The sequence below is a fragment of the Zalophus californianus genome, chromosome 11, assembly GCF_009762305.2.
Source record: "Zalophus californianus isolate mZalCal1 chromosome 11, mZalCal1.pri.v2, whole genome shotgun sequence".
Lineage (NCBI taxonomy): Eukaryota > Metazoa > Chordata > Mammalia > Carnivora > Otariidae > Zalophus > Zalophus californianus.
In genome coordinates, this window is record NC_045605.1 from 64,407,769 (window position 1) to 64,419,843 (window position 12,075).

The 12,075-nt window shown below is 42.3% G+C and overlaps 1 protein-coding gene across 3 annotated transcripts in view; it reads right to left on the reverse strand.

Annotated features, from left to right (window-relative positions):
- DENND2B (DENN domain containing 2B) overlaps window positions 1–12,075 on the reverse strand; it is a 172,114-nt gene that overhangs the window by 142,271 nt on the left and 17,768 nt on the right. For all 3 annotated transcript variants that reach the window (XM_027578979.1, XM_027578978.1, XM_027578980.1), the window contains one exon: window positions 5,395–5,528. The gene's annotated coding sequence lies outside the window, so the exon portion shown is untranslated. The remainder of the gene's footprint in view (window positions 1–5,394; window positions 5,529–12,075) is intronic.

Below are 12,075 nucleotides of genomic sequence, written 5' to 3' on the forward strand. Positions count from 1 at the left end.
AGATGAGTGTCTGACAAAACATTCCAAGACACTGACTCCCTGATGAGAGGCACTTTCTGCTCCACTCCAATTAGCCTTTAGGATAAGGAAGAATAGGGAGAAGGGGGGGGAAATCCACAAATATCTAGATTCAAACTTGTCCTTCACTCAGTTAACATCCAAGATCCCAACTTTACACCAAAGAAAGACAAAAAGCCACCAACATTTATACCTATACACTCAAAGTTGGTTTCCAGAACACTGACAATCAGGGTTCTCAGCATATTCTAAGCACTATGACCCTTTATCACAAGAGTCCACTAAAAAAGTTTTTATTGCTTATGCTATTAACAAAGGGTTAGTAGATTCATTCTATCCTATTTGCTTCGGGATCCTAAATTCTGGTATAAACAAATGATTCCCACACTTCTAGAAAGGCCCTGCTTGGGCTAATCTGTTACTTTTAGTATAGTCTTACGAAGGCTAGATTCTTTTTAAGCTCTTAAAGGACTTAGGTAAAATTCTTTTGATAATTTTTTTTAGAAGATCATTTCCGGAGTTTATAGACGTTACACAATGATTCACGCTGATGGGGGGAAAAGCACATTTTATTTCCAAAAGGCTCCCTTCACCGAAAGCTATAATTGCTAACATATCTGATATTGACTTCCTGCATAAAACAAAAAACAAAGCAACAATTATCATCATAGGTCTAAAAAGAGAGATGTATAAAGAAAAACACAAAGTGCTCAGCTTGGTTAGCCAGACAAAGGGAAAGAAAGGATGAGTCCAGAGGGGCAATCTACACATTTGGTAGCTGCCACTGGAGTCCTTGAAAGACAACTTGTTCATTCTGTGAACATCTGTGTGTTGAAGAGGGATGGGAAAACAGTGAAAGTAAGAAACACTAAAAGAAAACTCCGCTAACTACAAGGAGATAATCTGTAATCATCAGTCTGGAAAGCTCAGAAAATGTTTCCTAGAGAGGTTATGAAATCTCTTGAGAGACAGCAAATCACTTGAGAGAGATTTAAGGGTATTTGGAGGCAGAGTGAGTTAAAATGGTCAAATGGTTCTACCATACGAGGAGATTATATCTGAGTACCAAAAGGATATTCCAGTCGCATTTTTCTAAGCATTCAGCCACCTTAGAAAATCTATATCACTCCTTTAATAAATGATAAAAATAACAAATGCTTACCACATATAAAAACATTATGAGTAAGCAATGAACCAAAAATGCAAATAAACATCTCTGACATTTAAATAAGAGCAATGCCAAAGTCACAATTTGAGACCCCAATTCTCAAAACTAACCTCAAGAGCATTCTCACAAAAACTCCTACCAAAAGATCACCGGTCAACTAATAAGGAAATTAGCCATTCTCTAGAGGAAATCCTAGCTGATTTTCCTTTCTGATCTATAACCACAGGCTACAGATAAAACAAAATGGCTTTCAGGTGACACAAGATTACAAACTACGAGAAGGAACCAAGGGACTAGGCAGGGCATGAACTCTGGCTGGACCTGGGGATTACCCTCCTCTAGAAGAACTAGAATAACTGAGCTAAGAGATCCCCCTGACATCAAACTCCAGACACTTACAAATAAAAGTGGCAAAGCTGGAACTTTAACCCATATCTTTGGAGCCTAAATCCCCTACACTGAGAGGTCACATTCTTCTTTTTTTTTTAAGGTTTTATTTATTTGACAGAGAGAGAGACAGCGAGAGCGGGAACACAAGCAGGGGGAGCAGAAGAGGGAGAAGCAGGCTTCCCACTGAGCAGGGAGCCCGATGTGGGGCTTGATCCCAGCACCCTCGGATCATGACCCGAGCCGAAGGCAGATGCTTAACGACTGAGCCACCCAGGTGCCCCGAGAGGTCACATTCTTCCCCAAACTGGGTCACGTCCTCACATGATTAGAGCTGCTGGTGAGAATTTTACCTATCAAAGCCCCATTCAATGGGGCAAGCTTTCTAGTTAGAGACTTTTTAAGGTAAAAATGGGTATAGAGAACTAAGATCATATTTTGGGTTTACATTTTGTAGGTTACAAAAAACTATGGTTGACTCTAGCATTAATTAAAATAAAAATTCTGTAGTTGACAAACTTGATTTTTCTGCTTTTTTTTTTTTTGCAGAACCCCCTTCCCCACTACTTCATATCCCTTGCCTAAAAACCAAGTCTTCAGAGCACTGACAAGTTCAGAGGAAAAGGCCTAGAGGTTGCGTAAGGAAGAACCAGACATCTAGATTGTATTCAAAGTGGGAGACAATTCTAATAAAATGGCTCCACCCACTACTGCCCTTCCTGAGCCCATTATCTGCAGAGAATCAAAGGGTCTGGCTATAAACTTGGGTATTCAAAGGCCCTGTAAGTTCCCTAGCTGTGTATATGAACAACACAATTAACTGGTAAGAAATGCAGAGGGGTAGGAAGAGCTCTGCACATCTCTAAATCCTGGCTTTCCCATTCCTTCGAAATTCCACACAGTAACTCTCCAGAGGCCTCTATTGTTCCTCCATAACAAAAAGTGAAATAAATGTGCATTTTCTCTTAACTGGTCTTATTAAGAAAGGTAATCTCAATTCATTTTTATCTTGCCAGTACCAAATTTTAAAATTCAGCATTTTTAAAAAACAAGGGAATATTGGGGGATAAGGACACCTCAACTTAAATGAGATCTTTAGGGCAGAGGCCCTGGTTTGGGAGCTCAACTTCGCCACCTAGTAAAGGCTCTTAAACAAATGACAACATTGATCTCTGTCCCAGGGTAGTCGTAAAAGAAAGAAAAACTTTCACCAAAGCATTGCAACCCACATGGGGAGTATAAAGGATAAACTGCCGGCCATGCTGTTCCACATACATATTCCAGTTCAATGTTTGCCTGGTCAGATCCAGCTCTTTTCTAGATACCCAGCAGCCCTGTGGTCAGTGCAATGAGTTCTTACCCTGGGAATCAAGCTATTGGAGGCTATGGTTAAATGGGGCAGGAATTTAAACACCCAGGTATCTTTGCTACCTTCACGTTTTTTAACCTCCTGAATTAAGAACTTGTACCTTACCTGAGATAAGCATACCACATTGCTGTACCCTGATGTCACCTTAATCTTAAAAACACTGCTTTGCCCATCACTCCTTTTCTCAAAAATCTTTAAAAGCCTGAGAATGTGTATAGGATAAAGTTCCAGCTCCTGAGCCAGAATTCAAGCTGACCAGTCCGCTTCAACTGAACGTCCCCCTACCCATTATTGAAGGCAGCTGTGGAAGCACAAGCTTTAGAGGAAGACAACCAGGAGTTAGAATTCCAGCTGTACCACTCACTGCTTGTGTGATCTTGGGCAGGTTACTCATCTTCTGGATCTCCTCTCTTTAAAACAAGAATCCCCTCTCTCTAAACCAAGAATAACAATACCTACTTCGTATGACTAGAGGATAAAAGAGAGAGCATGGCATGTGGCACAGAGTAAGATGCTCAGAAAGTATTACTTTTCTTGCCAGCTCCAATCCAAATGATCTACTCTCTCTCTCTTCTTGGAAACTCTCCCCAGCAACTCTCCACCAGTTTTAGAGCCACACTTTGCTTTAAGGCCCAACTGAAATCCCTTCTCTTCTAGGAAGCCACCCTAGCTCATAATCCTTTTCTCCTCTGAGCTTCTATAATTAATTCTTATATTCTAAGCCAACAGATCGAAGATTTTTATTCTTCTCTTATGTGTCATTCCTCTTTCTCCAATGAGCCCACAAACCCAAGAGCAAAGTTTTTACTAAGTATCAACCAATCACTAATTGATCCATAAAAAATACTTTGAAGAGAATATCACTTCCCATATACACTGGAACAAATCTCCCCCATATCTTGCGGAGTTTTTTTCCAAGGGTGAGAGTTACTGGATAAATGAAAAGGAAGCTTGTGTCTACGTAGTCACAGGGGAACGCTCAGACAAGCCAGCAGAGTCCAGGAAGCCTTTACTTCACTCCCTGCATTCAACAGACTCCTCTTGAGCTCTTGCTTTGTGCAGTCCTTAATTCAGCACTAGAGACAGACTATGAGCAATTTGGTCTCTCTACCTTTGATCAGCTTTCTGGAACCTAAACTATTTCTGATTCTTTAGAAACCCCTGTTTCTGAAAATTTTCATCAGTGAAGGGATTCACCTTCTGAAAATATTACTTGGAGGAAAAAAAAAATAACACAGTCACTTGGGTTTTAATTTTGTGGCCCTATCCCAAGATGGCCAGTCCAAGTGTGTGGATGCAAGAGATAACTCAACACTGTCCTAGAGATGAGATAATGACCCCTTTCCCATTCCCAAGACCCTGATGTCTAAACAACAGAAACACCTGCATAGGGATAAAATCAAGAACTAGACTAAGACATCATTAAGGCAAATTCTCTCACTTAGGGAAGAAACAAGAAGTTGTTTTATTCATATTCAAGGAACTGTAAATGACATTCATATAAAAGATTCCAGGAAAATAATCTCTGTAGAAAAACTTGAAAATGTTCAGTCTCTTGAATTCTACTAAATTACTAAATTCTTGGATAAGGTAGCACAAACACTGGCTAAAGTGTATTCCATTAGTCTTGAGTCACTTAAAAAATACATCTTTAATACTTAGTGCACTTCAGGAGAAGGGCAAAAAAAGGAAAGCTAATCATTCATCAATAGTCGCAGTTTAATTTGTTGAAGTGATAGAGTGCAAAGTTAATTTTCCTTTGTTTGAGTTCCGTGTGTGTGTGTGTGTGTGTGTGTGTGTGTGTGTGTGTGTGTGTGTGTGTGTGTGTGTGTGTGTGTGTGTGTGTGTGTGTGTGTGTGTGTGTGTGTGTGTGTGTGTGTGTGTGTGTGTGTGTGTGTGTGTGTGTGTGTCTGCATACAAGCTACCACAGCTCCAGGTAAGGGCTCCACAGCCACAGCAGTGCAGCTTGGGCGAGTCCAGAGGACCGGGCGCCGTGCCGAGCCCACTCCCAGGCCCGCCGGGACTGCCAGCAGTCTCCTCTAGGCACCGCAGCTCCGCACTTCCCCAGACCCTGGTCTCCCGGCTCCCCACCCCCAACTGCGGGGCCCCAGCCCCGCCGGAAAGCAGAGCCTGTCCCAACCGACCGCCCGGAGGGCAGTCCCCACCAGCCCCGCGGAGTTGTCCCTCCGCCCTGCTCCTCTGAGCCTGCAGAGGCCCCCCGAGTGTGGGCGCCCGGCGCGAATACTCACGGAGCTGGAACTCGGCCGGGGCTAGGAGCGGTGAAGAGCGGGGAAAGGGCTAGGACTGCAGCGGCAGGCAGGGCGCGGCAGAGCGGAACCGGCGCCCCTCCTGGAGTAAGGGCACGGGCAATCCTCCCTTCCTCCAACCCCCCCACCCCCCACACAGACACAGACCGGCTGGGAAAGCCGGGGCGGCGGCCGGACGCGCTTACCTCTGAGCTCCCCAGACAGCCTGGTCGCTCGCAATGATGAGGGCTTGTCTGGAGCCGCGCAGCCCGGAGGAGGAGCCGCTCCGGGAGAGAGGGCGGTGGTCGGGCAGGCATCCGCGCCCGGGGCTGTGGCCCGGCTGGAGGGAGAGAGATGGGAGGGAGCACGAATTTGAGTGGAGGGGGGCGTGGAGGAGGTGTGCCTCCACCCGAGATGGAGAGGGTGGGCTGCTGGAACCCGGTGGAGGGGTGTGCTCCGAGGCACTGGAGGGAACAAGAAAACCGCGCTAGGAGTACGGAGTTAGGGGGTAGGGGGAACCGGGGCTGGGAAAATGGGGGTGGGAGGCAGGATGAGGAGTTGGCCCTCAAACTGGTCAGCCCTCACCTCGGCACCAACCGAACAAGAATTGTCTGGATCTGGAGCAAAGCACAAGGGGGTCTGAAACTTTATGTCATTTTCTCATACACACGTGACCCCCCTGCAGTCCAGATGGTTTCAATCACTGGAGGAAAAAAGCGGCTCTGCTGGTATGCATGAAAAGCCGGAGTTGGGAGAGTCTGGGAAAAGCTGCCTGTACAGTTTGCCTGCCTTCAAACAAACCGATGAGCTCTTTCCGTTCTCCCCACCCTTGGCCTGGGGGAGTCCTGCAAAACCCAAAAAGACATGACAAGAAGCTACATTTGGAACTGCAGCAGTGGCGGAGAAACTCTGAAAGCACTAGGGCTCCAAGGAGTCTGATCTGAACCAAAAGTTCAGAGGGCATTCGAGATTTTATTTTAAGTACTCCATTGAGCTTGCAAAACCCAGAACTAGAACAGGGTGTCATTAAATAAGCAATGGAATACTAGCAGTGAGAATCTGTGATTTATTAGTGGAATTCTGAAAGACATTGTTAACTCAGTGTGACAATCCACTTGGAAAAGAAAAACGCAAACCACTTAAAATCCAAAGCCGTACATACTTGGTGGGATGTTAGGAAGCCATGTAACCCAATTTCTCAACCCATAAATCACTATAAATAGACCTTGATATTGTAATGCATAAAATTGACTTTTACAAACCTAGTTACAATTTGAAGGAGCAAATGTGCATGAATGAACATAAACACACTATAAGGCCGAGCCATGTTTCAAAGCCCAAGCCAATTCAATTGTCATATATCCTAAAGAGGGACTTACTGAGCTGCAGGACAAGCATCAAAAATAATGGTGATTTTAAGATTTATCCTGGAAATAAATGAATTTATTCATGATAGAATAGAAATAATGGCAAGAAACAAACTGATAAAGTCTATTGTTCCTTTGCTCAAAAAAGATAACATAAATTACTAGTACTAACCCTTCATCTTAGTAATAGAGTGATGCCAGAAGATACGTTTGGCCTTTCTAGCAGAAGGTCTTATATTCAGTGTGACACAGCTGTCTGTGAGTGAAAAATAATCAGTACTTGGTAAAGTGAATTGGTTCTCCATTAGGAAAACCCAAGACTTTTGTTGTTGAGGCACACTGGAAAATACAGGTGAAAACCTGAAACAGGGTACATCAGAATAAAGTCTACTCCAAATTCAAAATCTATCAGCAAGTTTCTCCTCTAGTTCAGTGAAGCACTTGAGCCCTTCAGGAGACCAACATATATGGATGGACTTAGCCTTTTCCAGTCTTCAGTCTCCAGTTAGGGTGGTTCTGTCCTCCACAAGCAACAAGAGAACTCATGTAGAAGAATCCTTAGGAAACTCAAGCCACAGAATTTAATAATGTTCCAGGCAAATTCCACCTGCAGCTCCCTAAGCTCTGGAAGGAGGTTCTTAAGTTTCCCACTTGCAAAACTATTAAAATTTCTATCAAAATCCTGTTTTCCTAGTGAGTGACATCTGTAAAGAAAGCCAACTCAAAAGAAAGCATGGACGTTTTCTTCAGGCAGAGCCAGGACAGTAACAAGTTTTCATTCACCTCTAGCAGCCACTGCCTCTTATGCGCCCTAACGCAATGTAGGAGGGCAATAACAAGATGCAGTCACCCCTCTTCTTGGCCAGTGCTATTGCAAATTATGCATAGAGCGTTTTTACTCCTTAAGAAAAACCTTAAGTAGATCTGCTCTTTCAGAAAGCAAATTAACATCCCTTAAATTTTCCAAATACAGGGCGCCTGGGTGGCTCAGTCGTTAGGCGTCTGCCTTCGGCTCAGGTCATGATCCCAGCGTCCTGGAATCGAGCCCCGCATCAGGCTCCCTGTTCAGCGGGGAATCTGCTTCTCCCTCTGCCCTTCACCCTGCTTGTGTGCTCTCTCACTCTCTCTCAAATAAATAAATAAGATCTTTTTTTTTTAAGATTCTACTTATTTATTTGACAGAGAAAGAGACAGCACAAGTAGGCAGAGCAGCAGGCAGAACCGCAGGCAGAGAGAAAGGGAGAAGCAGGCTCTCCTCCGCCGAGCAGGGAGCCCGACATGGGGCTCGATCTCAGGACCCTGAGATCATGACCCAAGCTGAAGGCAGCCGCTTAACTGGCTGAGCCACCCAGGCACCCCTAAAATCTTTAAAAAATAATAAAATAAAAAACAAAAAAGTTTTCTAAATACAGCCTAAATATTGTCTTAAGTCTAACTCCACTGATGGTCAGTATTAGTCAGTTAATACTGGCCAAAATTTTATTAGAAACACTGACATCTGAAATGTTTTTAATGCTGTTTTAAATGGTGCTAATTAAGTAATTTGCATTCATCTAATGTCCACATCACTTGACCAAGCTAAGGGAGACATAAGCTCTGTGAGGCCTGGGACCAGATCTGTCTTGCTAATAATTACACCATATGTGCTTAGCACAGTGTCCAGCATGAAATAGGTGCACAATAATACATAAATGCTGTTTGAGTAAATGAAAAGTAAATAAAACCACTCCCCATAAGGTTATAATCCTGTGGAGGCATGTGATTTGTAAACAACAGAATGAAATAACAGCTTTAGGAAGGATACTAGCAACAGAAAAGAGGAAGAGGTAATTAGCATTAGTTGGCTTTGGGCTTTACTCACAATATATATTCAGAAATGTTCAGAGACTGCTACAAATAAAAAGCGTTTATAGGAGGAATTTGGTATATTTAGTGCCTAATTCTGGGATCTCACAGATATACTTTCCCATGTCCCCATTATTCAGTCCCCTCAACACAGAGCCAAGACAAGATTTGAGCATAAACATCCTGGCTCTAATTTGGATAGTATGAATGCTGTTCCTTTCATCCTCTTTCATACATGTCCTCCACCCCCAAGCCATTTCCTCTGTACTGTCTTCTGTCAGTCTAATGAAAGTTTCCTAATCTTTAGAAGCAGTAGCTTTGCTTCTTTTTGTCTGGAGAAATACAATATACTCTGATTACATGGTTATATTCCATACAGATGCCTGGCAACACATCTTATAGCTAAGAGTCTGTTTAATATTTTAACTTTGAGGGACTTATGATTCAACTATTTTGTTATATACCAAAATAGCACTTGACATCACAGAGATGGGCTTTACTTCCTTTCGCTATTTTAAATCCTGCACTTAAACATAGTGAGTAGTTTGTGTTTTCTGGTTCATAGATTTTGCTTGGGCATGTTTTTTTCTTTTCTTTGAGGGACAAAGCATTAAGATTTTTGAGGAAATCTTTCAGGTTTGCAGATCTAGTACTCATGAAGCAGTTATTTCCTCCTATGTAGTCTGCCTATAATAGTATAAGTGGTCTTAATTAAAGGGACAATGGTGGGCTTATCTATGTTTCATGATCCAAATAACCAGGTTTCTCTAAAGCAGGCAACTGGGCAAGAAGGTTGTCCCAGATGACCTTTAAGTTTTCTAGGGCATGCGTTTCCACATATCATTTCCTTTTTTAAAGATTTTATTTATTTATTTGACAGAGAGATACACAGCGAGAGAGGGAACACAAGCAGGGGGAGTGGGAGAGGGAGAAGCATGCTTCCCGCTGAGCAGGGAACCTGATGCGGGGCTTGATCCCAGGACCCTGAGATCATGACCTGAGCCGAACGCAGACGCGTAATGACTGAGCAGCCCAGGCACCCCTCATTTCCTTTTTTAAAATTTTTTAATAAAAATAGTATGTTTTGTTTAAATAGCTAACCTTAAATGCTAAAGATTGAAATCATCCTAAAATGTTTTTTAGAGAAACTAATTACTAATTATTAATCCATAACTTCAACAAGTACTATTTAATCCAATTCTGCTTTCCATTCTCCCTACATTTGAGTAGAACCTCATTTCTAAAGCACCCCATATTTACCCTTGAACTTTTTGCATAAGCTTTAAGACTTAGGGCCAGTTTCAACATAAAACAACTCTGATCTGGGCGCCTGGGTGGCTCAGTTGGTTGAGCGACTGCCTTCGGCTCAGGTCATGGTCCTGGAGTCCCTGGATCGAGTCCCGCATCGGGCTCCCTGCTCAGCAGGGAGTCTGCTTCTCCCTCTGACCCTCCCCCTTCTCATGTGCTTTCTCTCTCTCATTCCCTCTCTCTCTCAAATAAATAAATAAAATCTTTAAAAAAAAAAAAAACACAACTCTGATCTATAATCTCCAGAAGCCCAGCATGACGCAGAAGTAGCTACCATGACTGCAAAGGGATGACCCTGTCATTCGCTCTGGCTTTTTACTTTCCAAGACTGTCAAAAGGTGAATATGGCTTACATCCACATAGATGCAACATCAGTGGTATGAATCCTTGTGACTAGTTTTTGCAATCAGTAAAGCGTAATAGCATGTACTAGACCACTAGTTCCTAAAGGTGAGAGCCCTTTGGAACCATCTAAGCAGCTTGTCAGAAATACAGATTCTGGCCCTAGTCCCAGACCTATTGAATTAGAATCGCCAAGGTTAAGAAACACTACACTAAATTAATTGTAAGATCTTTGTCAGTTTTACATAGGCCAATTTTCCTTTAGAGGAAAGCCCCTCTATCACCACACACTCACACAGGGTTCCCAAAAGGAATCAAGCAAGATATTACATGAATTGAAACATAATATAGCTCTTTCCTTTACAATAAGTAACTTCCTTAGGCACAACTGCCTTTACAGCCTACCTCAGAAAGATAAAATTTCTTAAACGGAATGTTCAAAAAAACACCAAAAAACAATTCCTACTAACCAAAGTTTAACAAGATTTTTAAAACAGATCATTGAGGAATCAGCATGTTTTGTTATACAAATATAGTGACACTTATAGGCTACTGAAACTATTGATTACATTTCTGTCTTTTGTAATCAGGTAAAATAATCCATAACAATTGACTAAATGTATACTCTATTAAAAGCTACTTAATTTTGGGCGCCTGGGTGGCTCAGTTGGTTGGGCGACCGCCTTCGGCTCAGGTCATGATCCTGGAGTCCCAGGATCGAGTCCCGCATCGGGCTCCCTGCTCAGCGGGGAGTCTGCTTCTCCCTCTGACCCTCTTCCCTCTCGTGCTCTCTATCTCTCATTCTCTCCCTCTCAAATAAATAAATAAAATCTTAAAAAAAAATAAAAATAAAAAAAATAAAAGCTACTTAATTTTACGGGGCACCCGGGTGGCTCAGATGGTTAAGCGGCTGCCTTTGGCCCAGGTCATGATCCCAGGGTCAATCAAGCCCCACATCAGGCTCCTGGCTCAGTGGGGAGCCTGCTTCTCCCTCTCCCTCTGTCTCTCTCCCTGCTCATGCTCTCTCTCTCTCTCTCTATCTCTTTGTCTCAAATGAATAAAATATTTTTAAAAATAATAAAAAAATAAATAAATAAAAGCTACTTAATTTTTAAAATTGTAAGAGATAAGGAGCACAGAACCCAAAATTGTCTGAAAATTTTTTGATATTGTGACTTAAAAAAAAAAAACACAAATTAAAATATATACATATATATGTACGATATATACCAGGCTGAAAACTTGAAAAACAGTATAAAAGAATATATAGAGTATGCCTGGGTGGCTCAATCGGCTAAGCATCTGCCTTTGGCTCAGGTCAAGATCCCAGGGTCCTGGGATTGAGTCCCGCATCGGGTTCCCTGCTCAGCAGGGAGCCTGCTTCTCCCTCTCCCTCTGCCTGCCATTCCCCCTACTTGTGCTCTCTCTCTCTTTCAAATAAATAAATAAAATCTTTAAAAAAAAAAAAAGAATATATAGAGAAAGAGAAGTCTTCCTTCCCACTCTTATCCTCCAATTGTCCTCTCTTCAGGCAATCACTGTAGTTTCTTGTATATTCTTCTAGAGATATTCAAAGGAATGCAAAATTATTTATATGTGCATAATGCATTTTTGGGAGAAGAGGTCCATAGCCTGTAACAGATAATCAAAGAGGTTAGCAATCTCGAAAAAGATAAGAATCACCATTCTAGAGCAAGGTTAAGGGTTCATGCTGTATTCCAGTTCACCGGTAGGATTAGCAGAATTGCAACCTTTAGTTTGCTTATGAGTATTACTATGCACAATTCCAGACTACAAAATAGCTTCAGCAAGCAATGTTGGTTAACATGCAGATGTGGTTATAAAATGCCACATCTGTTTGTAAATAACTTCCTCATTTTTATGTTTTTCTTAAACAAACCCTCCAATGAATAGTTCCTTCTGTTACTGTGTTAACAGGCTGACAGTGAAAATCTCCAAAGACTGTAGACAGTTTTCTCTCACAACCTGAACATTTTCTTTTGGAATATAAGAAAGATTTTATCT